Here is a 20,556-nt window from a genome sequence, read left to right on the forward strand (position 1 = left end):
TCCGGAGTGTGTTGTGGATTGTGGTTTGCCCTACCAAGAGAGGAAACTGACCTTGGACCCCAATGTGAAAGCAACGACCCTGTGCGCAAAGTTGAGTTTATCGAAATGTCCTATGGCCACATTCACTGCATCTGCAGGCCAAGGGAACAATTTGATATTTTGCCAATAGAGCACAAGTGGGGCTCATTTAGAGAAATCATGCATCTGGTCTGAGGGATCCAGGGGTCCTTGGGGTTGAAATCAGATTGCAAAGTGTTAGGATCAGCTAATTTCCTAGCTTGGACTGGGATTAAGTTTTGGTATGAGGCAGAGGATGCGGGACATCGCTGTGTTTGCCTTCGTGGTCCCAAGCCACAAGGATGAGAGAACAAAGATTAGTTGTCTAGGTCCGCAGCGTGAGAAGATGAAGCATTTCATTCACCATTACCTCCCAAATGCAGATGCTACATTTTGGATAGTACTGAAATTGTATGGCACCGAGGACAACTTGGTGGGGTTGTGGGATAATGGCAGCAGGCCCTGATGCATGACATCCTTAGATATGTTTCCACAGGTTTTTCTGTAGACAGAGAAGCTCTGGGAAGAACTGGTAAAATTGGGACATTCCCACAGAACTAGAAAGGACAAGTGCACTAACAATATTCTGTTTTGAAAACACTCCAAAATGACATACAACGGCCTACAGAGCTGAAAACATTTAGATGCTCCATTTCCACAAGAGGAAGGGTCCTGTGCACTTTCAGAAAAGTGACATAAGCATAATAAAAAGGAGATTATTCTAAATGACGCGCGTATGGTGTGTTCATCACAACAAAGGTATCACCAGTAAATAGAGGTATACCAGACAACACACACAGGAAAACGAAATGGCTTCGATGTCAAGGAAAATTTGTCTTCAGGGAAATATCATGGGATTGGGTACACCAAATAGACTAAAAGCTTCACTTAACCAAGCCTTACAAGTCTGCATTAGATACCTGATAGTACTTGACTAATAGAGATAAAGATATAGTAAAAGAAACAGGAAGTAACAATTTCAGTTCCAAAGAGATTGAAGGCCAAAAATAAAGCTTTCAAACAACTAGATTTTGAAACATTACTAGAGAAATTATTGTAAATGGAAGTGAGAGAAACAATAAAGAACAACAGTGTCTCAGAATCACAAAAGGCAGAATATCAGAAAAGGGGAAGAGAACCTCTAAGATGAGCCAAATAAAATAAGTAAACTCAATGTATAAGATAATAGCAGGTTAAAAGTCAGTCCTGAGCAGTCTAGATAATGCAGAGCGACTCGTGAATGTCTGTGATCAAAGGGGAACAGAAATCCCTCTGTCAGAAGATGACACAGAAAAGCTAGTGTAAACCAATGCAAATATTGCTGTTGAATCCTGGGGTAAGACAAAGCATGAAAGACTAGGATTCATAAGAGTCTCAGAAGGAAAAGCTGGGTATAAAAAAAGAAAAAACCTCAGAAAAGATATTTGGAGAAAAATCTGACTGAAATTTGCTGAAAGCCAAGAAACAATCATCTATATGAAACCAGGAGCAAACAGCATCCAAATTATGTGGAATCCCTATAGACCTACAAGCAGCTGTATTATTCAAATCATCAAATTTCATGATCAACCCAGTGATTTTAAATGCACCTAGAGGAAATCAACTTAGTTACAACAGAAAGACCAGAGGGGTTTCAGCTTATACCTCGACAGAAATATTGCAGGACAGGAAGGAGTGCCAGGACATAGACCAAAACCTGAATGAGGAAAATCTGCATTCTAGGGTAGCCTATGCCACAAGACTGCCATTTCTGATAATGGCAGATCTAGAAAATTTCATAGACCGGGAAAACGTAAAACAATTCAGCAGCTCGAACCTTATCATTAAGCAAAGATTGAGAATTTTACCCTTAATAGAAAAGTAGCAAAATGAAATTGAAATAAGAAAACCATCATTGGAAATGCAAGAAGAGCAAAGAGTTGCAGAGAATAAACAAGAAGAAGGGAAGGAGGACATTAAAACCCTAAAGATGGGAGAGGGAAGTAGGTAAACATAGGTGATTTTCAGCACTATATAAAGTTAATCAGCTTATATGACTCTCTGCTGCAAACGGAGAGATGCATGGCCTAATGTGTTTGCAAAACAAAGAACAAGCAAACAAACAAAAAATCAAACAAACAAACACCAAATAGTATGGTTGGCTGACATATACCCAAAGAAACCATGATAATTCAAAAGAAAATACTCAAACGGGTGTGAAGAATCATTCAGCACGCATCGATACATTATCGCTGCTGGCATGTACTCAAAACACTTGTATTCAGAAAACAGATGCGTGCATTAATATTCAAAAATGTTGATTCATTAGAGCATATCGTGTCCTAAACCACATGCCTATTTTGAATAACATTGTTTCGTATTCCATTATATAGATTTACTAGACTTCCAACAGAATGAATGAATGGCCTATTCAAACCTACGTAAGAATAAATGGCATACGCCTATAACAAAGAAAAGTAGCTATACAAAACTGTACTAAGAACAAAAGAGACAAACATTAAAGTGTACATTAGGATGGGCTTCATTTCTAGGAATTTCAGCCCCCATGAATCAAATGAATCCATGATCTGAGAGTGTGGGTGTTTCAGCCAAAAAGCAAGAGACAGATATGTATTCTGGGTGAATGGCTATTACACAAACTTAAGATTCCTATAGTGGGGTCTTTGTGAACTGTTAACTTTTAGAAAGGTTAAAGACGGGTGAAATAATATACTTACAATGGACACACTTCCCTCCGTTTGTACTGTGTTTAGAGATCTGAACTAAAGGAAAGAGGGTAGGAAAAACGGGACCATGGGATGCTAATGGAGAGAATCACATTTACCTTAGGAAACTCTCTTCTGATGCAGTCCCTCCCGCAACACTGACAAGATGCAACAACCTTTGGGGATGGCAGTTACCTGTTGGATTCCAGGTGGAATGTCAGTGTGTTCCGCGAGTCTTGGTGTAGCTGTTGGATCCAAGTTAACTGGGCAGAGCTCTGTGGGTGGATCAGTGTCATGGAGGGGCTGCCGCCCTATGTGGAGCTTGGCTTAGGTCTATTTTTCAGGAAGCTGTGTAATTTCGAGATACTGATGCTGCCCAATGACCTGAGATCACGGGTCAGTTTCTAGAAACTGAAACGGCAGACAGTGAAGATCTGCCTGTCATCAGCTTACTGGTGAGGCTCCGAGGAACTTTCAGACTTGCCCAGTCCTGCAGAAGTCGACTTTATGGGAGACACGAAGAAAAGCTGGCAGAAGGATTAGTGCACGGATTGAGGAGAGATGTGAACACATTGATGAGTGTTCTTCTGCTACAATGGAGAATACTGGCATGGAGACTTCTGTAGAGAATACCAGGCTTGAAAGACATTCATGAGACATATTGAGCCTCGCTGATACTGGCAGAAACCTGTGGAGGATCAACGTGCACTTGTGGAAGATACTCAATTCTCTGCTACAAGAACTGGTCCAAGAATCCTGACGTCTAATAGAGAAGAGATGGCAGAGTTGATAAAACGCCTCTTGTTCTTTTAAGAGGTCATGAGAATCCATACATCCCAAGGGGCATTTACAAATCACTCAGACCTCAGAGCATGAATCCCTGGTAAGCCTTTTCCCAGGGTTGGGCCTAGCTATCAAGCACTTGCTCTTCCCTCCCCTACACTCAGGCATCCACTTCAAAGGATCAGCACCTGAGTTGTTTTGAAGCCAGTAGGAGTATAGCAAGCCCCTCCTAGAATCAGTGTTCCTACAACTTTACTCTCTGTGCACAACACTGTACACCTCAATGTTCAAATACTCCCGACTAAAATAGATAGGAATTGAATATTAACTCACACAAAGAAATGATGACCTTCCCCTAGATTCAGCAAATGTTGGGTTACATCTTCTTTTTGGTGAAGTGAGTGTGGTAAGTGAGGGGAATCTTTGACTGAACTTGTATATGTATGTGTCCTCAGTTTTTCAATACAGTTTATGTATTATTATAAGTCAGTTTGTGAACTGAAGTGTAAAATTCGCCATAGACATGTAAGGACACATGATATGTGGACGGTCTTTTCCTTCATTGAAGCCCCTGGTGCAGTATATCACGTGGGTGCAGACATGGTTGTGTTTAATTACTTTACCCAACATGATCGGAAGCTTAAGCATTCTCATCGTTGATAATAGGGGACCTGGTTCTCAATAGCCTATCAAAGCTGCAGCAGTTTTCTCATAGCTATAATGCCTCTAGGTTCTTTTGGATCCAAGCCTATATATAAATATGTGGTTTGGGTCACCTTCTGTCTTCCTACAGAGAAATGTTACCACTTGAAATGACAACATTGGCCAGTGTGAGTCACTGGGAGGAAAGGGCAATACATGCAAATGGGAAACATTTTGTGGGGGTTATTTCATGGGACCAAAATTTATTTCATGCTTCCTGTTTGTGTTGGAGGCATCAAAATTTAACCATTGACCTGTCACCTTCATTATTTTGGACTGCTTTTTTCATTCTATCTGTCTTCTTTTCCCTTAGAGCTGAAAAAATGATACCTTAACTTGACAAGTCTGACTTGTAGGCAGATTTAGTATGTTTCAAAATCTATCTTTATACTCATGTAATTCCCCAAGTATGTAAATCAATTCTACTAAATTTTTGAAAGACCACAATTGAGGTATCAACACATTGTCAAAACTGGAGTCTTCGGACAAACCCTCCCACCATGGCCATATAGCAGAAAGAGATAACAAGAATAACATTTCTGTGAGTTATATATGGAAAGTGTTGATTTATCGATGCCCAGTTGTCAGGGTACCAGTGCAACATACGCTCACTCGCTCCCATCTACACAGCAAGATAAACATCCACTCACCCAGTCCATGGTCCAGGACACTTGCCAAAGAGTGATCTCTTACATCCAAAGACAGAATGAGGCCTCAGAATACATGGAAGTGGGAGAAGTCAAATTAGACAATGGAAATCAGTGCAGGACCTGATCTCTGTTGATGGAGAAGCAAAGGTGAAACCCTGTTTTACTTGGAAGCACACTCTCAAGCGAACAGAATGCATGGGATTGAAAGTGATGTGCTGAGTGCTAGAAGAGTGCACAGCAGATGCTTGGCTGACAGAACTCAAAGAAATCAGCAAAAAACATCGCCACAATTGATTCTGAGACCAAGATCGGTGCTGCCAAATGTGGGTTCACAGTGGCTGCGAACAATGAGGAATAGGGAAATGGATGATGGCACACGCTGAACCTCAGGGATCTGGAGTGTGTTGTGGATTGTGGTTGGCCCTATCCAGAATGGAAACTAACTTGGGACCCCAATGAATATGCTACAATCCTGGTGCATGAGGTTGAGTTTCTCGAAATGTCCCATGGCCACATACACTGCATCTGCAAGCCTAGGGACCAATTTGGTGTTTTGCCAATAGAGCACATGTGGGGCTTAATCAGAGGTATCATGCATATGGTCTGAGTGATCCAGGGGGCCTTGTGGTTGAAATCATTTTCCAAAGGCTTAGGATCTGCTACATTTATAGCCTGGACTGGGATTACGTTTGGTATGAGGCAGATTATGCAGGAAAGCTCTGTGTTTGCCTTCGTGGTCCCTAGCCACAAGGATGAGAGAACAAAGAACACTGGTCTAGGTACACAGCATGAGAAGATGAAGAATTTCCTTCATCATTATCTCCCAAAAGCAGATGCTACATTTTGAATGGCACTGAAAGGTTACGGCACCGAGGACACCTAGCTGGGGCTGCGTGAAAATGGCAGCAGGCCCTGATGCATGACATCCTTAGATATGTTTCCACAGTTTTTTCTGTAGATAGAGAATCTCTGGAAAGAACTCGTTACATTGGGAAATTCCCATGGAAATAGAAAGGACAAGCTCACTGTCACGATGTTGTTTTTGAAACACAAAAAAATGACATTAAAGAGCCTGCAAAGCTTAAAACCTTTACATGCTTCATTTCCACAGGAGGAAGGGTCCTGTGCACTTTCAGATCAGTGACATAAGTGTAGTAAAAATGACGTTATACTAAACGAGAAGAGTATGTTTTGTTCATCACAACAAAGGCATCACCAGGAAATAGAGATATACATGACAACACACACAGGAAAACGACATGGCATCAATGTGTAGGAAAAATTGTCCTCACACAAATATCATGGAATTGCGTACAGAACAGACTAAACTTACACTTAAAAAGCCCTATAATTCTACATTATATATCTGATATTACTTGACCAATAGGGATAAAGTAGTATAGTAAAAGAAACAGGAAGTACCATTTTCAGTTCCAAAGGGATTGAAGGCCCAAAGAAAAGCTTTCAAACAACTAGACCGTGAAACACTATCAGAGCAGGTATTGAAAATGGAGGGGAGAGAAACACTGAAGAAGAAGAGTGTCTCAGAATCACAAAAGGCAGATCTCTAGAAAAGGGGAAGAGAACCTATAAGGACGAGAAAATAAAATCAGAAATCTCAATGGATGAGATATTACCAGGGCTAAATTCTGTCCTAATCAGACTAGATAATGCAGAGGGACTCGTGGATGACTGTGAAAACAGGGGAACTGAAATCCCTCTATCAGAAGATGACATAGAAATGCAAGGCATAACCAATGCATATACTGCTGTTGAATCCTGGGGTAAGACAAAGCATGAAAAAATAAGTTTCATAAGAGTCCCAGAGGGAACAGCATCATATAAAACAAAAGACAGAAAAGATATTTGGAGAATAATCAGACTGAAATTTGCTGAAAGCTAAGAAACAATCATCCATACAGAAAAAGGAAGCAAATAGTGTCCAAATTATGTGGAATCCCCATAGACTTACAAGCAGCTGTATTATCATTCTAATCATCAAAGTTCATGATCAACCCAGTGATTTTCATTGCACCTAGAGGAAAGCAACTAAGTCACAGCAGAACCGTAAGAGTGGTTCCAGCTTATATCTCGGCAGAAATTTTGCAGGACATGAACGACTGCCAGGACTTGGACGAAATCCTGAAAGATAAAAATCTGCAATCTAGGGTAGCCTATGCCACAAGACCACCATTTCTAATAACGGCAGAACTAGAGAATTTCACAGACTGGAAAATCTTAAAAGAATTCAGCATTTCGATACTTATCTTAAAGAAATATTGTGAATTCTACCCTGTAGAGGAAAGAAGCAAGAATAAATGGAAATAAGAAAACCATCATTGGAAATGCAAGAAGAGCAATAAGTTGCAGAGAATTAACTAGAAGAAGGCAAGGAGGACATCAATAACCTAAAGATGGGAGAGGGAAGCAGGAAACATAGGGGATATTCAGCAAAATACTAAGTAAATCAACTTATATGACTCTCTGTTTGAAGCAAACAGAGAGATGCATGACCGAATGTGTTTGCAAAGCAAAGAAAAAGCAAACAAACAAATAATCAAACAAACAACAAACACCAAAAGAGTACGGTTGGCTGATATATGTCCACAGGGTCATGATAATTCAAAAGAAAATATGCAAAGTGATGTCAAGGATCATTCAGCACGCATCGACGAAATATCGCTGCTTGCATGTACTCAACACACTTGTATTCAGAAAACAGATGCGTGGATTAATATTCATAAATATTGATTCATAAGAGCACATCGTGGCCTAACCCAAATGCATATTTTGAATAAAATTGATTCATAGTCCGTGATACAGCCATACAAGTCTTCCAAAAGGATGAATGAATGGCATATTCAACCCTACGAAGAGAATAAATGGCATACACTTATAACAAAGAAAAGTAGCTCTACAAAACTGTAGTAACAGTAAGAGAGACAGACAGTAAATTGCAGTTTGGGATTGGTTTCATTTCTAGGAATTTCAGCCCCCATGAAACAAATGGATCCATGTTCTGAGATTGTGGGTCTTTCAGCGGAAAATCAACAGACAGATATGTATTATGGGTGAATGGATATTACACAAACATATTTTTCCTATAGTGGGCCTTTTTGTACTGTTTACTGTTAGAAAGTTTAAAGACGGGTGAAACCATAAACTTATCATGGACAAACTTCCCTTCATTTGTATTGTGTTTAGAGTTCTGAACTAAAGGAAACAGGGTAGGAAATAAAGGACAATGGGACGCTAATGTAGAGAATCACATTTACTTTAGGAACCTCTCATCTGATGCAGCCCCTCCAACAACACTGTTAAGATGCAGCAACCATTGTGGATGGCAGTTACCGGTTTGAATCCAGGTGGAATTGTTGTGTGTTCCACGAGGCTTGTTGAGGCTGGTGGATCCAAGGTAACTGGGCAGAGCTCTGTGGGTGAATCAGTGTCTTGGAGGGGCTGCTGCCCTCTGTGGAGCTTGGCTTAGGTGTATTCTTCAGGAAGATGTGTTATTTCGAGATACTGATGCTGCCCAATGGCCTGAGATCACGGGTCATTTCCTAGAAACTAAAAGGCAGGCAGTGGAAGATCTGCTTGTCATCAGCTTACTGGTGAGGCTCTGATGTACTTTCAGACTTACCCAGTCCTGTAGAAGTCGACTTTATGGGAGACACGAAGAGAAGCTGGCAGAAAGGCTGGCTGCACGGATTGAGGAGAGATGTGAACACATTGATGAGAGTTGTTCTGCTACAATTGAGTATACTCTCATGGAGACTACTTTAGAGAATACCAGGTTCGAAAGTCATTCATAAGACATATTGAGACTCGCTGATACTAGCATAAAACTGTGGAGAGTCAACGTGTATTTGAGGAATGTACTAAATTCTCTGCTCTAAGAAGTGGCCCAAGGCTCCTGACGTCTAAAAGAGAAGAGATGGCAAAGATGATAAAACTGTTCATGTTCCTGGAAGAGGTCATGAGAATCCACACATCCCAAGGGGCATTTACAAATCTCAAAGACCACAGAGCATGAAGCCCTGATAAACGTTTTCCCAAGTTTGGGCTTAGCTATCAAGCAATTGCTCTTCCCTCCCCTCCACTCAGGCATCCATTTCAAAGGATCAGACCCTGAGCTGCAATGCAGCCAGAAGGAAAATAGCAAGCCCCTCCTAGAACCAGAGTTCCTCCAACTTCACACTCTGTGCACAACACTGAACTCCTCAAAGGTCAAATACTCTCTAACAAAATATATAGGGTTTCAATATATAGCTCACACAAAGAAATGATTATCTACCCCTTGATTTAGCAAGTGCTGGGGTTACGTCTTATTTGGGTGAAGAGAGTTTGGTAAGCGAGGGGATTACTTGACTGAACTTGAATACGTATTTCTCCTCAGCTTTTCAAGACAGTATAGGTAAGTATTATAAGTCAGTTAGTGAACAGAAGTGTAAAAGTCGCCATATACATATAAGGACAGAAGTTATGTGGACCGTCTTTTCCCTTCGTTCAAGTCCCGGGTGCAGTATATCAGGGGGTGCCCACTTAGTTGGCTTAAATTGCTTTACCCAACACGGTCAGATGATTTACCTTTCTCATCGTTGATAAAAGAGAACCTGTTTCTCAATAGTCTAGCAAAGCTGCAGCAGTTTTCTCATAGCTATAATGCCTCTAGGTGTTTTGGAACCAAACCTATATTTAAATAAGTGGTTTGGGTTGCCTTGTGTCTTCCTAGAGAGAAATGTTACCCATTGAAATGACAACATTGGCCAGTATGAGTCACTGGGAGAAAGGGCACCACATGCAAAATGGAAACACTGGGTTGGGGTTATTTCATGGTTCTAATATTTATTTCATGGTTCCTGTTTGTATTGCAGACATCAACAGTAAACAGTTGACATGAAACCTTCATCATTTTGGACTGCTATTTTACATTCTATCTGTCTATGTTTCCCTTAGAGCTGACAAAATGTTACCTGAATTTGACAAGTCTGGCTTGTAGGTAGATTTAGTATGTTTCAAAAACTAACTTCATTTTCATATAAATCCCCAATTTGTACATCAATTCTATTAACATTTTGAAAGACCGCAACTGAGGTATCAACACAATGTCAAAACTGGATTCTTTGGAGAATCCTTCCCACCATGGCTTTATAGAAAAAGAGATAAACAAGAATCACATTTCTGTGTGTTATATATGGAAAGTGTTGATTTATTCATAGCCAATTGGCAGAGTACCTGTGCAAACAACGCCCACTCGCTCCCATGTACACAGCAAGATAAACATCCACTCACACACCCCGTGGTCCAGTACACTTGACAAAGAGTGGTCTCTTACTTCCAAAGACAGAATGAGGCCTCAGAAAAACTGGAAAGTGAAAAAGGCTTTGTAGAGAATGGAAATCAGTGCAGGACCTGACCTTTGCTGATGGAGCAGCAAAGGTGAAACCCTGTTTTAGTTGGACGCACACTCTCAAGCAGACAGGATGCATGGGATTGAAAGAGATGCGCTGAGTGTTAGTAGAGTGCACAGCAGATGCTTGGCTGACAGAACTCAAAGAAATCAGCACAAAATATCCCCACAATTGATTCTGAGACCAACATCAGTGCTGCCAAATTTGGGCTCGGTTTGGCTACGAACAATGAGGGATAGGGCTATGGGTGATGGCACACGCTGAGTATCAGGGAACTGGAGTGTGTTGTGGATTGTGGTTGGCCTTATCCAGAGAGGAAACAGACCTGGGACCTCAATGAAAAAGCAACAAACCAGGTGCATGAGGTTGAGTTTCTCGAAAGGTCCCATGGCCACATCCACTGCATCTGCAGGCCCAGGGTCCAATTTGGAATTTTGCCAATAGAGCATGTGTGGTGTCTAACTAGAGACATCAAGCATCAGGTCTGAGGGATCCAGGGGGCCTTGGTGTAGAAATCAGTTTCCAAAGCCTCAGGATCTGCTACACTGATAGACTGGACTGGGATTACGGTTTGTTATGAGGCAAAGGATGCGGGACAGCACTGTGGTTGCCTTCATGGTCCAAAGCCACAAGGATGAGAGAACAAAGAACAGTGGTCTAGGTTCACAACGTGAGAAGATGAAGCATTTCATTCACCATTATCTACCAAATGTTAATGCTACATTTTGAATGGTACTGACAGTGTACTTCAGGGAGGATATCTAGCTGGGGCACTGTGATAATGACTGCAGGTCCTGATGCATGACATCTTTAGATATGTTTCCACAGGTTTTTCTGTAGACAGAGAAGCTCTGGAACGAACTCATAACATTGGTACATTCCCATAGAAATAGAAAGGACAAGCTCAGAGTCATGATGCTGTTTTTGAAACACTCCAAAATGACATTCAACAGCTTGCAGAGCTGAAAAGCCTTACATGCTTCATTTCCACAAGAGAAACAGTCCTGTGAACTTTCAGTACAGTGACATAAGTGTAGTAAATTGAGGTTATACGAAACGAAAAGGGTATGCTGTGTTCATCACAGCAAAGGCATCACCAGCATTTAGATATATACAAGACAACACACATAGGAAAATGACATGGCATCAATGTGTAGGAAAAATTGTCCTCACACAAATATCATGGAACTTTGTACACACAAGAGACTTAAACTTTCACTTAAAAAGCCCTACAAGTCTACATTAGATACTTGAAATTAACTGACCAGTAGAGATAAAGAAGTATAGTAAAAGAAACAGGAAGTAACATTTTTAGTTCCAAAGAGGTTGAAGGCTCAAAAAAAAGCTTTCAAACAACTAGACTGTGAAACACTATCAGACATTTATTTAAAATGGAGGTGATAGAAACACTGAAGAACAACAGTGTCTCAGAATCACAAAAGTCAGAATTCCAGAAAAGGGGAAGAGACCCTCTAAAGACGAGCAAAATAAAATCAGCAAACTCAATGGATGAGATAATAGCAGGGCTAAAGTCAGTCCTAAGCAGACTAGATAATGCAGAGGGACTCGTGAATGACTGTGAACACAGGGGAACTGAAATCCCTCGATCAGAAAATGACATAGAAATGCAAAGGAAAACCAACGCAAACATTGCTGTTGAATCCTGGGTTAAGACAAAGCATGAAAGAATAGGATTCATAAAAGTTCCAGAGTTAAAAGCAAGAAAAGGTTATTCAGTCTGAAAAGATATTTGGAAAAAAATCAGACAGAAAATTGCTGAAAATGAAGAAGCAATCATCTATACAAAAAAAGTAAGCAAACAGCATCCAAATTATGTGGAATCCCAATAGACCTACAAGCAGCTGTATTATCATTCAAATCAACAAAGTTCATGATCAACACAGTGATTACCAATGCACCTAGAAGGAAGCAACTAAGTCACAACAGAACCTCCAGAGGGGTTTCCGCTTATATCTCGGGAGAAATATTGCAGGATAAGAAGGAGTGCCAGGACTTAGATGAAATCGTGAATGAGAAACAGCTGCAATCTAGGGTAGCTTATGCAACAAGACCGCCATTTCTAATAACGGCAGAGCTAGAGAATTTCAGATACCTGGAAACTTTAAAGAATTCGGCAGTTTGAAACTTTTCCTAAAAGAAAGATTCAGAATACTACCCTGAATAGAAAAGAAGCTAGACGAAATGGAAATAAGAAAACCATCATTGGAAATGCAAGAAGAGCCATGAGTTGCAGACAATTAACAAGAAGAAGGCAAGGAGGACATCAAAACCCTAAAGATGGGAGAGGGAAGCAGGAAAACATAGGGGATTTTCAGCCCTATAATAAGTGAATCATCTTATATGACTCTCTGTTTAAAGCAAACAGAGAGATGCAAGGACGAATGTGTTTGCAAATCTAAGAACAAGCAATCAAACAAACAAACAAACACCAAAAGAGTATGGTTGGCTGATAATATCCACAGGAACCGTGATAATTCAAAAGATAATATGCAAAGTGATATCAAGGATCATTCAGCACGCATCGACCCAGTATCAGTGCTTGCATGTACTCAACATACCTGTATTCAGAAAACAGATGCGTGCATTAATATTCATAAATATTGATTCATAAGAGCACATAGTGACCTAACCCAAATGCCTATATTGAATATAATGGATTCATACTCCGTGATATATTCTTAAAAGTCTTCCAAGATGAAGATTGAATGGCATATTCCACACTACGAAGAGATTAAATGGCATACGTCTATAACAAAGAAAATCAGCTCTACAAAACTGTTCTAAGAGTAAGACAGACAGACAGTGAAGTGTACTTTGGGAATGTTTTCATTTCTTGGATATTCAGCCCCCATGAAATAAATGGATCCATGTTCTGAGACTGTGGGTCTTTCAGCAGAAAATCAACAGACAGATATATATTATGGGTGAATGGATATTACACAAACATATGTTTCCTTTAGTAGGTCTTTTTGTACTGTTAACTGTTAGAAAGTTTTAAGATGGATGAAACCATAAACTTATCATGGACACACTTCCCTCCATTTGTACTGTGTTTAGAGAACTGAACTAAAGGAAAGAGGGTAGGGAAAAAAGGATCATGGGACGCTAATGGAGAGAATCACTTTTACCTTAAGTACCTGTCGTCTGATGCAGCCCCTTCACCAACACTGTAAAAATGCAGCAACAATTGAGGATGACAGTTACTGGTTAGATTCCAGGTGGAATGTTGGTTTGTTCTATGAGGCTTGTTATGAGCTGGTGGATCCAAGGTAACTTGGCAGAGCTCGGTAGGTGGATCAGTGTCATGGTGGGGTTGCCACACTCTGTGGAGCTTGGCTTAAGTCTATTGTTTAGGAAGCATTGTAAGTTCGAGATACTGTTGCTGCCCAGTGGCCTGAGATCATGGGTCAGTTTCTAGAAATTGAAAAGTCAGACAGTGGAAGATCTGCCTGTCATCAGCTTACTGGTGAGGCTCTGAGGTACTTTTAGACATGCCCAGTCCTGTAGAAGTCGACTTTATGGGAGACACGAAGAGAAGCTGGCAGAAAATTTGGCTGCACGGATTGAAGAGAGATGCGAACACATTGATGATGGTTGTTCTCCTACAATTGAGAATACTGGCATGGAGACTTCTGCAGAGAATCCAAGGCAAGAAAGACAATCACGAGATATATTGAGCCTCGCTGATAATGGCAGAAACCTGTGGAACACCTACGTGCACTTGAGGAAGGTACTCAATTCTCTGCTCCAAGAACGGGTCCAAGATTCCTGACGTCTAAAAGAGAAGAGAAGGCAGAGATGGTAAAATCGCTCATGTTGGTGGAATAAGTCGTGAGAATCCACATGTCCGAAGGGGAATTTACAAACCATTCAGACCACAATGCACCAAGCCCAGGTAAGCCTTTTCCCAGGGTTGGGCCTAGCTATGAAGCACTTTCTCTTCCCTCCCCTCCACTCAGGCATCCATTTCAAAGGATCACCACATGAGCTGCAATGAAGCCAGTAGGAGAAGAGCAAGCCCCTCCCAGAATCAGAGTTCCTCCACATTCACACTCTGTGCACAACAGTGAACTCCTCAAAGGTCAAATACTCTCGAATAAAATAGGTAGGAATTGAATAATTAGCTCACAGGAAGGAATGATGACCTTCCCCTACATTCAGCAAATGCTTGGGTTATGTCTTCTTTGGGGTGATGGAGTGTGGTAAGTGAGGGGAATCTTTGACTGAACTTGAAATGTATTAGGCCTCAGATTTTCAAGACCGTATAGGTAAATATTATAAGTCATTTAGTGAACTGAACTGTAAAATTCGCCATAGACATTAAAGGACACACGTTATGTGAACGGTTTTTTCCCATCAGTCAAGCACTATATCATGGGGGTGCAGACTTGGTTTTGATAATTGCTTTACCCAACATGATCGGACAATTAAGCATTCTCACCACTGATAGAAGAACACCTAGCTCCCAATAGCCTAGCAAAGCTGCAACAGTTTTCTCATAGCTATAATGCCTCTAGGTTCTTTTGGAACCAAGCATGCATGTATATATTTTGTTTGGTTTGTCTTGTGTTTTACTAGAGAGGAATGTTACCCCTTGAAATGCCAACTTTGGGCAGTATGTGTCATTGGGAGGAAAGGGCACCACATGCAACAGGGAAACCCAGGTTTGGGGTTATATCATTTTTTCAATAGTTATTTCATGTTTCCTCCTAGTGTTGGAGGTATCAACAGTAAAGAGTTGACATGTCCCCTTAATCATTTTGGACTGCTATTTTACATTCTATCTGTATATTTTTTCCTTAGGGATGACAAAATTTTACAAGAATTTCACAAGTCTGGCTTCAAGGTAGATTTTGTATGTTTCAAAAACTAACTTCATTTTCACATAAATCCCAAAATATGTAAATCAATTCTATTAACCTTTGAAAGACTGCCACTGAGTTATCAACACAATGTCAAAATTGGAGTCTTCGGACATACCCTCCCACCATGTCTGCATAGAAAAAAGAGCTAAACAAGGATCACATTTATGTGAGTTATCTCTGGAAAATTTTGATTTATCGATGCCCAGTTGGCAGGGTACCAGTGGAAACTACGCTCGTTCGCTCCCATGTACACAGCAAGGTAAACATCCACTCACAAAGCCCTTGGCTCAGGACACAAGCCTAAGCTTGGTCTCTTACTTCCAAAGACAGATGGAGGCCTCAGAAAACCTGGAAGGAGGAGAAGGCAAAGTAGAGAATGGAAATCAGTGCAGGACCTGACCTCTGGTAATGGAGCAGCAAAGGTGAAATTCTGTTTTCCTTGGATGCACACTCTCAAGTGGACAGGATACATGGGATGGAAAGTGATGTGCTGAGTGTTAGAAGAGTGCACAGCAGATGCTTAGCTGACAGAACTCAAATAAATCAGCACAAAATATTCCCAGAATTGATTCTGAGACCAAGACCTGAGCTGCCAAATTTGAGCTGGCAGAGGCTGCAGAAAATGAGGGATAGGGCTATGGATGATGGCACACGCTGAGTCTCAGGGATCTGGAGTGCGTTGTGGATTTTGTTGGGTCCTATCAAGAGAGCAAACCGACCTGTGACACCAATGAGAATGCAACCAGACTGGGGCACGAGGTTTAGTTTATCAAAATGTCCCATGGCCACATCCACTGCAGCTGCAGTACCAGGGACCAATTTGGCATATTGCCAATAGAGCACGTGTAGGGCTCAATCAGAGATATCATGCATCTGGTCTGAGTGATCCAGGGGGTCTGGGGTTTGAAATAAGTATCAAAAGCTTTAAGATCTGCTACATTCATAGCCTGCACTGGGATTATTGTTTGGTTTGAGGCAGAGGAGGTGAAACAGCCCTGACGTTGCCTTCATGGTCCCTTGCCACAAGGATGAGAGAACAAAGAAGACTGATCAAAGCCTACAGCATGAGAAGATGAAGCATTTCCTTCCTAATTATCTCCCAAATGCAGATGCTACATTTTAGAAGTCACTGACATGGTACGGCACTGAGGACACATAGGTGGGGCTGTGGGATCATTACAGCAGACCCTGATGCATGACATCCTTAGATATCTTTCCAATGTGTTTCTGTAGACAGAGAAGCTCTGGGAAGAACTAGTAATATTGGGACATTCCCATGGCAATATAAAGCATAAGCGCACTGTCGTTATGCTGTTTTGGAAACACTCCAAAATGACATAGAGCAGCCTGCAAAGCTGAAAACCTTTAGAAGCCTCGTTTCCACAAGAGGAAGTGACCCGTATACTTTCAGAACTGTGATTTAAGCGTAATAAAACTGAGGTTATACTGATGGAAAAAAATAAGTGGTGTTCAAAACATCAAAGGCAACACCAGCAATTAGAGATATACCAGACAACACACACAGCAAAAGGACATGGCATCAAAGTCTATAAAAAATTGTTCTTACAGAATTATCATGGTTTTGTGTACAGAGAAGTGTCTAAACATTTCACTTAATAAAGCCCAATAAGTCTACATTTGATACCTGAGAGTACCTGTCCAATAGAGATAAAGAAGTAGAGTAAAAGAAACAGGAAGTACAATTTTCAGTTTCAAAGAGATTGAAGGCCCAAAAAATAAGCTTTCAGAGAACTAGACTGCAAAACGCCACCAGAGTAGGTGTTGGAAACTGAGGTGAGGAAAACACTGAAGAAAAACAGTGTCTCAGAATCACAAAAGGCAAAATACCAGAAAAGGGGAAGAGAAACTCTCAAAACTAGCCAAATAATATCAGAAAACTCAATTGATGATATAGAACCAGGGCTAAACTCAGTCCTAAACAGACTAGATACTGCATAGGGACTCCTGAATGACTGTGAAGACAGGGAAACTGAAATCCCTCAATCAGAGAATGACAAAGAGATGCAAGTAAAAACAAATGCAAACATTGCTGGTGAATCCCGTGGTAAGCCAAACATGAAAGAGTAGGATTCATGAGAGTCCCAGATGTAAAAACAAGTGTTAAAAAAAAAAAGTCTCAAAACTTATTTGTAGAAAAATTAGACAGAACCTTGCTGAAAGCCAAGAAACAATCATCTATAAGATTCACGTTTTAAAAAGCATCCAAAGGAGGTGGAATCCCAATACACCTACAAGCAGCTGTATAATTCAAATCAACAAAGTTCATGATCAACCCACTGATTTAAAATGCACCTAGAGGAAAGCAACTTAATCACAACAGAAATTCCAGATGGGTTTCAGCTGATATCTGGACAGAAATATTGCAGGACAGGAAGGAGTGCCAGGACTTAGACCAAATCCTGAATGAGTAAAAACTGCAATCTAGGGTAGCCTATGGCACAAGACTACCATTTCTAATAACTGCAGAGCTAGAGAATTTCACAGACCAGCAAAACTTAAAAGACTACAGCAGTTCAAAACTTATATTAAAATAAGGAATGAGAATTCTAAACAGAAGAGAAAAGTAGCAAGATGAATTGGATATAAGAATATCATTATTGGAAATGCAATTAGAGCAATGAATTTCAAAGAATAAACAAGAAGAAGGCAAGGAGGACATCAAAATCCTAAAGATGGGAGAGAGAAACAGGAAAACATAGGTGATTTTCAGCACTATACTAAGTTAATCAGCATATATGACTCTATTTGAAGCAAACGGAGAAATGCATGGCCTAATGAGTTTGCAAAACAAAGAACAAGCAAACAAACAATCAAACAAGGAAACAAACATCAAAAGAGTACGGTTGGCAGACATTTATCCAAAGGAACCATGATAAATCAAATCAAAATACTCAAAGTAATGTCAAGGATCATTCATTACGCATCGAACAAGTGTTGTGGCATGAATGTACTCAAAAGACTTGTATTCAGAAAACAGATGCGTGCATTAATATTCATAAATTTTGATTCATAATAGCACATTGTGACCTAACCCAAATCTCTATTTTGATTAAAATGGATTCCTAGTCCGTGGTATAGATTTAGAAGTCTTTCAACATGATGAATGAATGGCATATACTACCCTACATACAGAAGAAATGGCATAAGCATAAAACAAAGGAAAATAGCTCTGCAGAACTGTACTAAGAGCAAAAGAGTCAGACAGTAAAGTGCACATTGGGATTGTTTCATTGCTAGGAATTTCAGCCCCCATGAAAAAAATGGATACATGTTCTGAGAGTGTGGGAGTTTCAGCAGAAAAGCAACAGATGAATATGTATTCTGGGTGAATGGATATTACAAAAACATAAGATTCCTTTAGTGGGTCTTTTTGTACTGTTAACAGTTAGAAAGTTTAAAGACGTGTGAAACCATAAACTACAAATGGACACACTTCCATCCATTTGTACTGTGTATAGGGATGACAACAAAAGGAACGAAGGAAGAAAAAAGGACCATGGGATGCTACTGGAGAGATTCACATTTACCTTAGGAACCTCTCGTCTGATGCAGCCCCTCCCAAACACTGACAAGTTGCAGCAACCATTGGGGATGGCAGGTACCTGTTCGAATCCAGGTGGAATGTTGGTGTGTACCGTGCAGCTTGTTGTGGCTGGTGGGCCCAAGGTAACTGGGCAGAATTCTGTGGGTGGATCAGAGTGATGTAGGGGCTGCCGCCCTCTGTGGAGGTTGTCTTAGGTCTTTAGTTCGGGAAGCTGTGTAAGTTCGAGATACTGCTGCTGCCCAAAGGCCTGAGTTCATGGGTCAGTTTCCAGAAACTGAAAGGGCTGACAGTGGAACATCTGCCAGTCATCAGCATACTGGTTAGGTTCCAAGGAACTTTCAGACATGCCCAGTCCTGTAGAATTCGACTTTATGGGAGACACCAAGAGAAGCATGCAGAAAAGCTGGCTGCAAGTATTGAGGAGAGATGTGAACACATTGATGAGAGTTGTTCTGCTACAATGAAGGACACAGGCATGGATACTTCTGTAGAGAATACCAGGCTCAAAAGACATTCATGAGACATACTGAGCCTCGTTGATACTGGCAGAACTTATGGAGGATCAACATGCACTTGAGGAAGTTACTTAGTTCTCTGCTCCAGGAATGGATAAAAGATTCCTGACGTCTAAAGAGAAGAGATGGCAGAGATGATAAAATCGCTCATGTTGGTGGAATAATTTGTGAGAATCCCCATGTCCCAAGGGGCATTTACAAACCATTCAGACCAAAATGCACCAAGCCCAGGTAAGAATTTTCCCAGGTATGGGCCTAGTTATCAAGCAGTTGCTCTACCCTCCCCTCCACTCAGTAATCCATTTTAAAGGATCAGCACCTGAGCTGAAATGAACCCGTATGAGAAGAGCAAGCCCCTCCTAGAATCAGAGTTCCTACAACTTTACACTCTGTGAACAACAGTGAAATTCTCAAAGGTCAACTACTCTCGTCTAAAATAGCTAGGATTTGAATATTTAGCTAACTCAAAGAAATGATGACCTTCCCCTAGATTCAGCAAATGCTCTGGTTATGTCTTTTTGGGGTGAAGGGAGTGTGGTAAGTGAGGGGAATCTTTGACTGAACTTGAATAGGTATTATGCCTCAGTTTTTCCAGACAGTATAGGTAAATATTATGTCAGTTAGTGAACTGAACTGTAAAAGTCGCCAAGGACATTAAAGGACAAAATTTATGTGTACCGTCTTTTCCCTTCAGCCAAGCTTCGGGTGCACTATATCATGGGATGCAGACAATGTTATGTTAAATTGCATTACCCAACATGATCAGACGATTAATCTTTGTCATCACTGATAGAAGAACAACTGGTTCTCAATAGCCTGGCATAGCTACAGCAGGAATCTCATAGATATAATGCCTCTAGGTGCTTTTGAAATGAAGCCCAAATGTACATATTTTGTTTGGTTTTTCTTGTGTTTTCCTCTAGAAGAATGATACCCCTTGAAATGAAAACATTGCCCAGTATGTGCCATTGGGAAGAAAGGGCACCACATGCACAAAGGAATCCCAGGTTGGGGGTTATTTCTTGGTTCAATAGTTATTTCATTATTTCTGTCAGTGTTGGAGGATTCAACATTAAAGGGATGACATGCCCCTTCAATATTTTGGACTGCTATTTTACATTCTATCTGTCTATTTTTTCCTTAGAGCTGACAAAATGTAACAAAAATTGACAAGTCTGGTTTCTAGGCAGATTTAGTATGTTTTGAAAACTAACTTCATATTCATATAAATTCCAAACATGTAAATCAATTCTTCTAACCTTTTTAAAGACTGCAACTGAGT

The 20,556-nt window shown here is 40.6% G+C and overlaps 1 long non-coding RNA gene across 1 annotated transcript in view; it reads right to left on the bottom strand.

Annotated features, from left to right (window-relative positions):
- Window positions 1–20,556, bottom strand: part of LOC141579447 (uncharacterized) — a 66,306-nt gene that overhangs the window by 8,349 nt on the left and 37,401 nt on the right. The window contains exon 6 of the long non-coding RNA XR_012510898.1: window positions 13,458–14,104. This is a non-coding gene — a long non-coding RNA (uncharacterized LOC141579447). The remainder of the gene's footprint in view (window positions 1–13,457; window positions 14,105–20,556) is intronic.

Source organism: Camelus bactrianus, chromosome 2, assembly GCF_048773025.1.
Source record: "Camelus bactrianus isolate YW-2024 breed Bactrian camel chromosome 2, ASM4877302v1, whole genome shotgun sequence".
Taxonomy (NCBI): Eukaryota; Metazoa; Chordata; class Mammalia; order Artiodactyla; family Camelidae; genus Camelus; species Camelus bactrianus.